The sequence below is a fragment of the Neltuma alba genome, unplaced genomic scaffold, assembly GCF_004799145.2.
Source record: "Neltuma alba isolate B1F8T4 unplaced genomic scaffold, ASM479914v2 tig00012612_pilon, whole genome shotgun sequence".
Taxonomy (NCBI): domain Eukaryota; kingdom Viridiplantae; phylum Streptophyta; class Magnoliopsida; order Fabales; family Fabaceae; genus Neltuma; species Neltuma alba.
This window is the reverse complement of record NW_021637056.1, coordinates 49,526-64,602: the sequence shown is the minus strand read 5'-3', so window position 1 is coordinate 64,602 and position 15,077 is coordinate 49,526. Positions and strand designations below refer to the sequence as shown.

The following is a 15,077-nucleotide window of genomic DNA, read 5'->3' as shown; positions in this document are numbered from 1 at the left end:
TAGTCCTTTATCTTTACGTAATATTTTATTTTGATCCTTTAATTTAAAAGTAATTTTTAGTCATCTAACTCTATAACCACTAACAAAAAAAATGATGATATTAAGCTCTTCAATATTGATAAACTATTACCAAATGCTAACATATTAAAAAATAATCATGATTATTAAAAAAAATTATAATTTAAGACTAACAATTTTAAAGTTAAAAGAACAAACGTATCTTTTTTTAAAATTAAGAGACTAAACTAAAATCTTATATAAAATTAAAGAAGCAAATATATACTTCAACCAAAAATTTATTAAACGTAGGTTGTTACTTCCTACTGTTGCTAGAAATAATAAAGAGGGCTTTGAGTTTTAAAACAAACGTTAATGTGACAATTTTTTTTTTTTTTGGGGGGCCAACAAAACTTTAATCCTATTTCAAAGGGTTAAAACGCTTTCGCCGAACTCAATCAAGCACTCTGTTCAATGCAAGGAACAAAGGAAGATAAAGGAAACAAATATGCATCAACATGAAAAAAGTTGGAAAAATGACCAAAAAACTGTCAAAATAAAAACATTGTAAATAAAGACTCATGACATATGGGGTTTAATAACAATAATATAGATTTTGATGGTAATTTTGTGAACTGGTTTTTTGTACAATTTTTTTTTATTTTGATGCTCTTTTTTTTGTGATTTTTTTAATAATCATCATTTTCCACCGTCTCAGATAAACTAAATAAAAGTATAGAACTCTGGAATGTGCTCGGAAAACTCGATATATTATACCTGCATGATGCATGTACGATCTGTAGTTTCCAATAATAATGGGAAATGGACAAAATTACAATCAGAGTAAACAGTGAAATTTATTCCAAAACATGACCATGTGAGCTTCTGAACGTTACTAATAATAACAACAAAAAAGTCCTCCTCCCTCTAATTTCTAACCACTTTTCATTCCCAGTTTCCAGTTAAGCACGCTCTTCTCCTCACTATCAAGTACTAACGTTACAATTTCCACGTAAATCCCTTTTCCGGCCCCTTAATCACTATTCACCTGCATCTCAACACGTGGCGCCATCCCTCACGTTGAGATCACATCATTATGCTGCGCCTGATGAGTACCGTACCCCCTTTCCCTCTGATTTCACTGTTCACAAACGTTAACATCCCTGTGCACAAAACGGTCGAGTTGTGTGGGGCCACGTGACGGATTACTATTGAACTACTCTAATAACCAATAATAATAATAATCCCCATGTGGTGGGTCCCCAATTCTCTCCCCCTCCTTTCTCCTTCTGCGCCTCTTCCCTGACGTGAACCCTAAACACTACCTCCATTACTTTGTTCATCGCCCTCTCCCCAAGTTGCGTTCATTGTGGTCCCCATCATTCTCTGTCCTCTGGTTTCTGTCGCTGCCACAATGTGGGTCCCCCGGCCTCGTTCCGCTCAATACCTCCATAAATAAAATGAGCACTACTTTCGCATTTGTTCTCGCACACACACATCCACTTCGCTAGTCCCGGCAGAAATTACAGCGCGAAAGTTTCCGCATTCTCTCGTCTTCAACCCCTCACGTGCTCTGTTCCTGCCGCCACAACCAGAGCATGAAGCCCCTCATTGTCTCCACCATCTTCTTCCTCATTTCGCTTCACTCTTTTGCAGGTAATGCCCTGTCGAATCTTCGCCATTTGCATTGTGCTTGATGGAGTTTTGTTCATTTTGTTTGGTTTCTCTTTTTTTAGATAATGCTGAGGAGCTTGTTGGTTTTTTTTTGTTTTCCCTTCCTACAGATGCTGGCTCAATAGGGGTGAACTATGGTCGTGTGGCGAACAATCTTCCGTCGGCGTTGAAGGTGGTTCAGCTGATGAAATCTCAGGGAATAGAGCGCACGAAGGTATACGACACCGACCCCGCCGTTCTTAAAGCATTGTCCGGTTCCGGTATCAAGGTCACTGTAGATCTGCCGAACGAGCAGCTCGTCCAGCAGCGAAAAATCCCGCATTTGCTTACGCATGGGTCCAGAGGAACGTGCCGCTTACCACCCTCACACGCAGATCGAAGCCATTGCTGTCGGAAACGAAGTCTTCGTGGATCCACATCACACCACTAACTACCTCGTACCCGCCATGAAAAACATTCAGCAAGCTCTCGTCAAGTACAATCTTCACTCCGATATCAAGGTTTTCTTCCCCCATTGCTCTCAGTGCTCTGGGAAACTCGTACCCTGCTTCAGCTGGATCATTCCGGCCCGAACTCATCGAACCCGTTTTCAAGCCACTTTTGGCTTTTCTCCGCCAAACAGGGTCGTATCTAATGGTTAACGTGTACCCATTTTTCGCTTACGAATCTAACGCTGACGTTATTTCTTTAGACTACGCATTGTTCAGGAACAACCCGGTGTGGTGGATCCCGGTAATGGGTTGAAGTACTACAACCTCTTCGACGCTCAAATCGACGCCGTTTTGCCGCTCTGTCTGCTCTGAAATATGATGACCTTAAGGTCGTTGTCACCGAAACGGGATGGCCCTCCAAGGGAGACAATAATGAGGTGGGTGCCAGCGTAGAGAACGCCGCTGCTTACAACGGCAATCTCGTCCGTAAGATACTCACGGCGGGTGGGACCCCCCTGAGACCCAAAGCAGATCTCACCGTTTATTTGTTCGCCATGTTCAATGAGAACCAGAAGCCGGGCCCCACGTCGGAGAGGAATTTCGGTTTGTTCTACCCCGATCAGAAGAAGGTCTACGATATTCCCTTAACCGTGGAAGGTCTTCGACACTACCACGGTCAACCGTCTTCGTCGTCGTCGTCGTCGTCTCCAGCTCCGGCAGGCGGTCACCCCCAAACATCGCCGTCCCCCGCTCCTCCTTGTCAACGGCGGAGGAGGGTGTCCAAGAGCACAACGGCGACCTCGTGGTGTGTGGCAAATCCGGATGCCGGAAAAGAGAAGTTGCAGGTGGCTCTAGATTATGCCTGTGGCGAGGGGGGTGCTGATTGCCGCCAGATCCAGCCAGGTTCCACGTGTTTCGATCCCAACACCCTCGAGGCACACGCGTCGTACGCTTTCAACAGTTACTATCAAATAAAGGCACGCGCGGGTGGTAGCTGCTACTTTGGAGGAGCGGCGTACGTGGTCACGCAACAGCCTAGTAAGTACCCTATCAAAACCCTACTTTTAACCTTTGGTATAGTAGTATATCTTGGTAGATTCTGATCAGGCTTAGAGTAGAAAAGTGGAACACTCAAATGCTAACGTGAGCCGAGTGGGCGGAGTGACATAGGGTTAATAAGTCCGCGACAGGTCAGTGGAAACGTCAAAAAGGCACGTGACAGGGTTGACAGTGAGGGAATCTTTTGCAATGACGTGTCGCGACTTTATTGGGTAGAGTGTAACTTTATTTTTTGTGGCATGATCATTAGGTCCTTATACAACATCGGTAGATGAAGATGTCTTTACTGCAACTTTTGTGTTACCGAGGGTAAATTTAAGAATACAGCGTTTAGTGGAATACGGCGACATGAATAAATAAATTTGTGAAATTTACTAGGACTGTTTCCGCCCGGCAACGGTAAATTTAAATACTAATACTGTACGGAACCAACTATTAAAATAAGGACAATGGAATTGGTGAAATTTGGTGACCTGACAGGTCTGAGAGTCAAAAAGATTGAGCTGTCCGTCACTCAAGTGTCATTCACATAGGATTCCAAAAATGACCTTTGGTGAAGGAAAAGACCAACTTGATTTCCCCGTTGTGTTTACAAGTTATTCTCGGATTTCCATAATTTTTGTACTGACAAGTGTGTAATTTATTTGGGCTTGCTTGCTGCAGAGTATGGAACCTGTGAGTTTCCAGCATGATGCCGCTGAAGATGAATTGAAGAGAACTGACATCCAATATATAAAGAATATACAATGACACATTTGGGCTGATTTTGCTGTGTAAAAGGTTCGGTGGTTGAGCAGAAAGGGTTAGGATGGGGAAAAGCAGTGCGAGATATTTATTACAGTGTGGCTGTCTGATGATTTAATTTTTTGGGGTTTCGGAATGTATTAATAATGACGATGCCATATTTGGTGGGGGTTTGGTAGTGTATTAACTTGGAGGAGACCTCATTTGCATGTAGCTGGAACTTCACTCTGTTGTACTAGTATATATATATGTTGAGTTGGCTGTTCGTTCACCCTAATTAGTTTAAACTACTATCATGTTTTTTGTTTATAGCAGATTGTGTTCAACGTTCTTGTTCTTCCACTCTGCACAAAACAACTGGACTTCTCGCATGTTAGATAGAAATAAACATAACATACATACACAGCAGATTTTCTGATAGACAGGTAGGATTAAACTGTGATTTTCTACTTGTTGCGGATCTTTCATGATACTAGCCTGGAAGGTGCAATGCTTTAGTGAAAGCAACTGGGAAATTGAACCAAAACTGGCTATGGTTCGGTTCAGTTCAGTGTCACTTGAAAACGAGAAATCCAAAGAACGATTGAAGTGGGAGACAAGGTTGGAGGTTGAATGGAATGTGTTGGTACTTACTGTGGCTCTCTCTTTAAAGCAGGGAGATGCTCTGCAACTATAATCTTCCTTCTTTTTACTCAAAAGTATGCTTATGATGGGGATTCAGATCATTTCAGTATCTATAGTACTGTTTTTCTTAGCATCAAAAGGTTTATTATTTTAAATAAATCTTGTTATCCTAGGGAATCATGGTGTAGATGTGATTATAACAAGAATAGATAAAGTATATAAAAGAGTACGGAGGAGAATGAAGGTAAGAATCCAATGAAAAATATGACCTAAGTGGGGGCACCCTATCAATAGGGATATGACTACAGATTGCAGAATCCAATTTTTTATCTTTACAAAAAATGCAGCTTCAACATGCAATAATGCACTTTCATACCATACCCACTAACTTTTTATTTATTTCCTTATTATTGATTTATAATTTACATCTCCTACTTGTACCAACTTGTTCTTTTTTAGTCCTTCCCTCAAAATCATCTTTTTTTTATTTTCACTTCCCCACTTGCCTTCATTTCATCATTTCTTTTTATTTATTTTGTGCTGGTTTTCTACATCGTTTTGAAAAGGAAAAAAGGAATTATTTCATGTTGGGTAAAAACTCCTAGAGTTGGGGCTTTATTGGATTTTGAAAAGATGTATATGAGTAAGTTTATGATCACATCTTACTCTGTAATATTATTCTTAAAACATTGACTTCATGGGTTTTTAATAAATTCATAAAAGAACAGGTCATTTAATTTTTAAGCATACTTTCCAACAATTTCTGGGGATTATTAATTATCTTCGGGATTTTATCCCTCATGTGTCAAATCATACCAGCCAGCTGTCCAAACTTCTCAAAAAGAATCCTCCCGCGTGGGGACAGAGCAGACCTCAGCTGTCAAGACCCTCAAAAGAATTGCACAGCAACCACCTCCAAAATAATTTTTTCATTTTCTTATTTATGTAACAGGAAAAAGTTATTGAATGACCCTATGACAAAGAAATATAAAGGAAAAGCACTTATTGAATGACCCTATGACAAAGAAATGGTAACAAAGCACAGCAAATCAAATATACTTATAAACTAAAAGATTTCCATCTGATTGAAGTCTTCACTATTCTTTTAAACAACACGATTGCAAACTTAATATTAACAAATGAACTGAATTTAATTTTTCTCATATATTTATTTATTTATTTTTACATTGGTTCCAAAATTCTAGAAATGGTTTCCGCAAACCTAGCTAGTAGATAAGGGGGACAGGAAAACAAGTTACTGTAAAAAGGTAACCACAGTCCACAAGCCACTCTCGCTTGTCAAAAGGGCCAGTTTTACGCTTTAAAACTATTAGTGTGCCCTCCCCCTTTTATTCTCATTAATCATTAAATAAATATAATAAAATACAATAAATAAATTGAGTTTGCCCTTTTCATTTTAGTTGAAGCCATGCGGCAAAAGCGCCATACAGGAACGCACAAAGATTTGTTATACTACTATCCAAACTAATTATAAGAACTAGTTGACTAATTTGAGGAGATTAGAAAAGTAAGTTATATTAGTTATTTGTCTTAAATAGGTATTGTCTTTCCTAAAATATCTTGCTAATCAAGTATATTGGTTAGAACTATCATTATTAGAAAGAACTATTTTGAAAAAATGTAAGACAAAGTAGATTAAGATTTATATTAAAAAACAAAATAAAAATCAAACAAAGTTTTATATTAAGGACCGGAGGAATATTTAAATACTATCTCCTAAATACTACATCCGGTCCTTAATATAAGTCTCATTTTGATGTATTACCTATTTTGTAATGTAAATTACATTACAAAATGAGTCTTATATTTTCGAGTAGTCGAGTAATATTATTTTCCCAGTTAATCTAACCTATTTATTATTTTGTGCCATCTTGTGAAACGTGATTGGGATGGTAATAAATATATTTTATGTACTTTTTTATTCACACTTTTTTTTTGCATCAACTTTACTTTGTTCAATTAGGTTTTACTTAATTTTGCTTTAATCCGACCACTATTTTCAACAAATCACACATAAAAAAAAAGCTATTTTTGTTCATCAAAATATTAACATAGACCTTTGCATGTCTTTTTTTTGGTTGCCGAATTTGATAATACATATGTGAAGCATCGATCATTATTAAAACAGTTTGAAAAGTGGAGGCTTGTGACTCTTACGTAGAGCCATTTTTATCTTCTAAAGGCCTTCCACTTTCTAACTAACAATGGCATCAATCATATTAAAGTCTAGTTACGTATTCATATTTATTTGTCTTTTTTTAATAATTGTTCAAATGATATGATAAATATGTAATGTCAACAAGTATACATGTTAATGCCAATAAGCATTATATTAAGGTACTATACTTTGAAATATTTCTCAATATATATATAATATCATAAAATATTTGGTAATACATCTAGTATTTGAAATATTTTTTAAGTAGTGTGTATGCAAAGTATCTGTTTAGAGTACTCTTAGTACCAAAAAATTTTTTTTGTTACATCCAGCACCAGGAGAAAAAAAAATACTTCAGGGTGCTGGTGAACCTAAAAAATATTTTAGAATGCTGATGAATCACAAAATATTTTGAGGTGCTGAAATGAAGTTGAGAATATATTTCAGAATATTGAATGTACTTTAACCATAAGCATTCTTTGAGGTATGAGACTTATCATAGTCCTAATGAGCTCGAGACATAAATTTTTTATTAAAAGATAATCCCTGCATTATTTTTTAATTAAAAAATTGAATAGTAAAAATAAATATATAAAACTAAATATACAATTTTTCCCCTACATAAAGCTTTATTAGCAGCACCTTCGATTATCCCTTTCAATGTTCATAAATAAAATAAAAGCATGATGTTATTTAAAAAAAATTAATCTTTTAGTTTTTAATTTTTAATTTATTATAACTTAATTGTTTATCTTTGACTTAATGGAACTCTATTTGACTTTTATATACTTATCTGTAACTGCAACTCACTCTTAACTCATTCTATGTGGCCGCCAACTCAGCTCCCTGGGGACTTTTAAATTAGATAAACTTTAAGCAAAGAAGAAGGTACGGGAAAAAGTGAGGGCGGTGGAAATGAACGGGATACGCTGAGTGTGATTGTTGGTGTTGCACGGTGGCAAGTCCCAACCAATTCGAGGAGACGCTGCTCCAGTTTAGAGAGTCGGTATATGAAAAGGTTTGTTTGGGGGGGGGGGGGTATGACGGGCAATTTGAGTCAAGCACCGGGAGTGGTGGGCCGTGCCGGCACCGGCATGTGGTGGCTCTTTTTGCTTGAAGGATTCTCTGGTCGGGTGGTGGCTCCTTTCTTATGACAATACCAATGCTCCGGTGCCGACAGAGCCACCCGTTCACCGAACTCTCCCGAAACTCAGTAAGAAATATGGCTCCGTCATGTTACTTCACTTTGGCACTCTCAAAGTTCTGGCGCTCTCTTCACCATTCGCCAGAACGGAGTATATGCCCCTTGGGATATGATGATCATGGTAGCGGCTTTTGGCGGCAATTGAACGTGGAGCTTTTTCTCTGTCTCTGAGCTGACTCGCCATATTGAGCAATGTGAGAGTCAAGGTGGATGAAGTCCTGCTCATGGCAACCTGGGGCTTTTCACAGAGCTTAGATACACATTCACGGGGATTGAACACACCACCTTCCATTGTTTTAAAACTCATTAAATAGAAATAAACATGACATACATACAAAACAGATTTTCTGATATTTTATGCTTATTGAGGATCTTTTATAATACTAGCCTAGAAGGCGCAATGCTTTGCTGAAAGCAACTGGGAAATTCAACCAAACTGGCTATTGTTCGGTTCGATTCAGTGTGTCACTTGAAAATGAGAAATCCAAGGTAGGATTAAAGCGGGAGACAAAGTTGGAGGTTTGTATGGAATGTGTTGGCAATCCCGTGGCTCTATCTTTGAAGTAGGGAGATGCCCTGCAACTATAATCCTCCTTCCTTTTGAGATGGATTACTGAAAAAGTATGCTTATGATGGTGATTCGGATAATTCCAGTATCTATTGTACTGTTTTTTTAGGATCTTGGCCTCATCAGATGAAAAGGTTTAATATTTTAAATATATCTCGTTACCTTGGGAAACATGGGAGACGTGATTATAATTTATAGCCAGAATTGATAGAGAATAAAAGATTACGGAGAAGAATGAAGGTAAGAATCCAATAAAAACGTGACAAAGTGGGGTCACCCTATCATCAGGGATATGACTACAGATTGCAGAATCCCATTTTTTATCTTTTCAACAAATGCAGCTTCAACAGGTAATAATGCCCTTTCATACCATACCCACTAACTTTTTATTTATTTCGTTTCTACATCGACGGGTGTAAATGACCCAAATCTTATTATTCATTAATAATTTACACCTCCTACTTGTACCAACTTTTTCTTATTTTAGTCCTTGCCTAGAAGTCTTATTTTCACTTCCCCACTTGCCTCAAGGGATCTCCATTCACTTCATCATTTCTTTTCATTTATTTTGTTGGTCTTCTACATCATCTTGGGAAAAAGAAGAAGAAGAAGGAAGTATTTCGTGTTGGGTACTAAAAACTCCTAGACTTGGGGTTTTATTGGATTTTGAAAAGATGCATATAAATAAGTTTATGATCACATCTTGCTCTGTAATATTATTCTTACAACATTGACTTCATGGGTTTTTAATAAATTCATAAAAGAACAGGTTATTTAATTTTTAAGCATATTTAAACTATTTGATATAAATAATTAAAATATTTTTTACATTTTCTTATTTATATAACGGAAAGACAATTATTGAATGACCCTATGACAAAGAAATGGTAACTAAGTACAGCAAATCATCAAATATACTCTTAAAACTAAAGATTTCTATCTGATTGAAATTATCACTATTCTTTTAAACAACACGATTGCAACTTTAATATTAATTTTTCTCATATATTTATTTATTTTTACATTAGTTCCTGAATTCTAGAGATGGCTTCCGCAAACCTAGCTAGCAGGTGAGGGAGACAGAAAAACAAGATATTGTTAAAAGGCAACCACAAGCCACTCTCCCATGTCAAAAGGGCCAGTTTTACGCTTTAAAACTATTAGCGTGTCCTCCCCTTTTATTCTCGTTAATCATTAAATAAATATAATAAATTATTTTTTGGCTAACAAATACAATAAATAAATTAAGTTTGCCCTTTTCATTTTAGTTGAAGCCATGTGGCAAAAGCGCCATACGGGAACGCATAAAGATTAGTTATAATAATTATACTATCTTCAGTGTTAATTATAAGAGCTAATTGACTAATTTGAGGAGATAAGAAAAGAAGTTAAGTGAGTTATTGTAATAAATACGTGTTGTCTTCCTAAATACCCTTGTTGATCAATTATATTGGCTAGAGCTACTATTGTTAAAATAACTACTTTGGAAAAAAATACATAAATATGAGAGACAAAGTAGATTAAAGCCTTATATTTATGATCAAAATAAAAATTAAATAAAGTCTTATATTAAGGACCGGAGGTAGTATATTATTTTCACAGATAATCTAACCTATTTATTATGATAATAAATATATTTTATTTACTTTTTTATTCGCACCTTTTTCTTTTGCATCAACTTTACCTTGTTCACACTAGGTATTGCTTAATTTATGCTTTAATCCGACCACTATTTTCAACTAATCACACCTAAAAAAAAGCTATTTTTGTTCATCAAAATATTAACATAGATCTTTGATAATACATGCCTTTTTTTGTTGGCCGAATTGATAATACATATGTAAAGCATCGATAATTATTAAACAACTTGAAAAGTGGAGGACTTGTGACTCTTACGTAAGAGCCATTTTTATCTTCTAAAGGCCTTCCACTTTCTAACGAACAATTAGCAAATTCATATTTATTTGTCTTTTTTAATAAATGTTCAAAAGATATGATAAATATATAGTGTCAACAGCTACACATGTTAGTGTCCATGAGCATTGGGTTGAGGTAGGTTTAGCACTCCAAAATATTCTTGCATACATCTAACATCTTAAAATATTTTTTAATATATCCAGTATCCTGAAATATTTTTTTAGGTGAGTCAAGTATTATAAAATATTTTTTGATGCATTGAGCACCTCAATATTTTTTTAAGATATATCCAGCACCAAAAAATATTTTTTGGTGCATCCAGGGTGCTGGGTGAACTTAAAAAATATTTCAGAGTATTAGATATACTACAAATAGTTTAAGGTATTGGATGCAGTTGAGAAAATACTTTAGGGTGCTAATGCACTTTAACCCATAAACATTCTTCGAGGTATGAGACTTATCATAGTCCTACTGTGCTCCAGACATAAAATTTTTATTAAAAGATAATCCCTGCGTTATTATTTAATTAATTAAAACATTGAATAGTAATAAATAAATATATAAAACTAAATATATCAAATTTCTCCTTACATAAAGCTTTATTCGTCAGCACCTTCCATTATCCATTTCAATGTTCATAAATAAAATAAAAGCACGACGTTATTTTTTTTTTAAAAAAAACTTGTTTGGTTTTTTATTTTGAAAACAACTTTTTGTTTTTAAAAACAAAAAGAACATAAAAACTTGTTTAGCAATTTGTTTTTAGTTGATTTTTAAAAAAAAATAAAAAAAATAATATGTTTTTAAAAACTGAAAAACCAAAACAATTTTTATATTTTTTTTTGTTTTTTTTTTGTGTTTTTTATTTTTTGTTTTAAAAAAATGGGAGAAATCTTTTTCTCTTATCCTTTATCACTTACCACTAGCACTATCAATGATAACTACCATTTGTCAAAGTGTATTTTTTTTTTCCAAATGTGATTTTTTAAAAATTATTTTCCAAACAAAATTTTTTGTTTTTTTTTCCAAAACTCGTTCTTAAAAACAATTTTATAAAATTATTTGAGAATAAGAAAACAAAGAACAAAAACAAATAGGCTCTTAATCTTTTAATTTTTTAACTTTAATTCATTTATAACTTAATACTTCATTTTTGGTGATGATGTGACTCAGTAGTTCTACTTTGACTCATTGTCAACTTTTCATTTTTTATGTTATTATTCTGCATCTGCAACTCACTCTTAACTCATCCTATGTGGCTGCCAACTCAGCTCCAATGTGGATTTTAAATTAAATAAAAATTAAACAAAAGGAAGAAGGTATGGGAAAGAGTGAGGGCGGTGGAAATGAACGAGATGTGGCTCAGGTGTGATGTTGGTGTTGCGCGGTGGGGAGTCCAACCAGTTCGGGGAGACGTTGTTCCGGTTCAGAAAGTCGGTATATGAAGTGGTTTTTGGGAGGTAGACGAGCAATTTGAGTCAAGCACCGGGAGTGGTGGCCGTGCCGGCGCCGGCATGTGGTGGCTCTTTTGCCTGAAGGATTCTCTGGTCGGGTTGGAGATGAATTCCGTCACTCCTTTCTTATCAAATACCCATGCCCGTTCATCGAACTCTCCAGAAACTCAGTGAGAAATATGGCTCCATCACGTTACTTAGCTTTGGCACTCTCAAAATTCTGGCGGTCTCTTCACCATTGGCCGTCAAAGAATGCTTCGCCAAGAACGGAGTATACGCCCCTTAGAATAAGATGATCATGGTAGCGGCTTTTGGGAGCAATTGAACCTGGAGCTTTTTCTTTCTCTATGAGCTGACTCGCTATATTGAGAATGTGAGGATCAAGGATGCATGGAGTCCTGCTTTTGGCAACCCGGCGCTTTTCATAGACCTTAGATACACATTCAGGGATTGAAAACCCATATCTCGTCCGCACCTCCTCCTATTGTTTAAACTTTATTAAAAACATCCACATGGGAGGTGAGTTAGCAGCCACATAAGATGAGTCAGGAGTGAGGTGCAAATGACAAGGACAATAATATAAAAAGTGAAAAGTTGACGGATAAGGGATAGGATCCAGCAACCTTTATTGGTTTATTCAAGGAAGAGGCGCAATGATTAGTTGTCTAGGGTGTTTTAATTATATTAGTTATATTTTATGTATGTCCTATATTGTCACACACGTTTCTCTATGTTGGTTGTTTTATGTTTATCCTTCATCAGTTGCTGTATGGGTAGTTATTATCAGTTATTAGCAGTTGAGGTATTAAGTATTAGTACCAGACTTGAAGCAGTAAGGAATATGACGTATTATTCAGAATTATTTGGTCATGTCTAGAATTCAGATTCTGGTTCTAGTATCTCCCCTCTTCCCTTCTTCCCTCTTCCTTTTCCCTTCCTTCCCTCTTTCTCTCTTTATCTTCCCTCCCTCACAGACTTTCCTTCTAAATTCTTGCAAAATAACCTTCAGATTCTACCAAATTGGTATCAGAGCAGTAATTTCCTCTGGCCTGATGGTTAATACCCGCAACTCTTCCAACAGTAATCCACCCCTTTTACCAGACCCTATTTTAGAAGCCCCTAATCCACCCTCAATGTCCAACGAAACTAACCCATCTTTTTCCCCAAACAAGTTGTTCCAACAATTGTCAAACATAGTTAATAAACTAGACCAGTTAGATGCAGACTTTTCAGAGATGAAGAAACAAAGCATGAATCATCAAGAGGCAACCAAGCAGTTTCATGTTGAAATGGAAGATAATGATCAAGATAGCCCATGGTGGAGTAGAGTACCTTCTAAGCGTCCTCACTCTAAGGTTGAATTCCCACGGTATGAAGGGCGGGACCCACGTGGATGGGTAATGAAGGCTGAAAAATATTTTCGTTATTATCAGACTCCTAAAGATTTAAAGATTGATGTGGCAGCAATGAACTTGGAGGGTGATGCTTTGGATGTATTTACTTGGATTAGTTCTGGAAGAACTATAAGACATTGGGAAGAACTAATTCAGATTTTTCAAGAGCATTTTGGACCTGCAGAGTTCCAAAATCCAGATGTCTATCTGTGCAGCATTAAGCAAGTGGGAACTGTACAAGATTATAGACAAGAGTTTGTTCGCCGTTCATCAAGGGTAAGGGGCTGGCCAGAACACTGTTTACTGGGTGTGTTTATTAATGGGTTAAAAGAAGAATTGCAAGTAGAAGTTAAGATGCAGAAGCCTCGCACTGTATACAAGGCAGCCAGTATAGCCTTAGAAATTGAAGCTAAGTTATTGGCTCAACAATCAGTTCGATATAACCAGCGCTCAAGCATGACACGTGGAGCTGATATGTCTTCTGGAATTAGGGAAAATAAAAATTATGGCATACAGAAGCAGTTACCAAATACGACAGTTACAACTTATAGCACTAACAAGCAGTTATCCTTGCCTTATGGGAGCAGTAACTCAGCGGTTACTAACAGTTATGGCCTGACAGAATCAGAGAGGCAGTTGAGGAGAGATAAGGGCCAATGTTTTCAGTGTGGAGAGAAGTTTGCTCCTGGGCATAAATGCAAAACAGCCTCTTTAAAACTAATGGAGATATCTGAAGAAACGGAAAATACAGAAACTGGAGAGATGGAGGCTTCTCAGAATCATACTGATGACCTTGCAGAAATTTCCCTACATGCCATTCTAGGGAGTTCTTCTTCTGCTGCCATGAAACTTCAAGGCATTTTGAAATCAAAAAATATTCTGATCCTTGTAGACAGTGGTTCAACTCACAACTTCATTTCTGATAGAGTTGTGAATGAATTATGTTTACAAGTGGAACAAATCCCTTCGTTTGGAGTGCAAATTGGCAATGGGAGTGTAGTGTGTTGCAATTCTATTTGCAAACAATTGGAAATTCAAGTTCAGAGTCTGACCATCAAGGAGGATTTCTTCCCTTTTTCTCTGGGAGGAGCAGATATGGTGCTGGGAATCAAGTGGTTGGCTTCATTAAACACTGTGGAGGCTAATTGGCAGAAAATGTTCATGATATTTTGGGTCAATGGAAAGAGGTATAAACTCCAAGGGATACCTAGCAAGACTTCTACTATTGCTGCCTTGAATAGTTTTTCAGCACAGGAAGTCACAGCTTGGACTGAACATCGCTTACAGAATTTGCTGGACTCTTTTGATGAGGTATTTTTTGTACCTACTGAATTACCACCTATGCGTGAGCATTTTCGTGCTATACCTCTCTATCCTGGTTCTGCACCTCCAAATATCAGACCTTACAGATATCCTCATAGCCAGAAAAATGAGATTGAGAAGCAGGTGGAGGAACTACTTTCTAAGGGGTTTATCCGTGCAAGTGTTAGCCCTTTTGCTAGTCCTGTGTTGTTAGTAGAAAAGAAAGACAGAACTTGGCGCCTCTGCATTGATTACAGGGAGCTAAACAAGATTACTATTCCAGATAAGTATCCTATACCCACTATTGATGAACTTATTGATGAACTACATGGATCTTCCTATTTTTCCAAGATAGACTTAAGATCTGGTTATCATCAAATCAGAATCCACCCTGATGACATATATAAAACTGCATTCAGAACCCATTCTGGCCATTTTGAGTTTGTGGTCATGCCTTTTGGCCTTACTAACGCTCCTTCCACATTCCAAGCTGCTATGAATGACATGTTCAGACCCTATCTCTGCAGATT

At 36.7% G+C, this 15,077-nt stretch overlaps 1 pseudogene; it reads left to right on the top strand.

Annotated features, from left to right (window-relative positions):
* The first annotated feature begins 1,562 nt into the window (after positions 1 to 1,562).
* On the top strand, positions 1,563 to 3,921 carry LOC114729186 (glucan endo-1,3-beta-glucosidase-like; annotated as a pseudogene).
* The last annotated feature ends 11,156 nt before the right edge of the window (positions 3,922 to 15,077 follow it).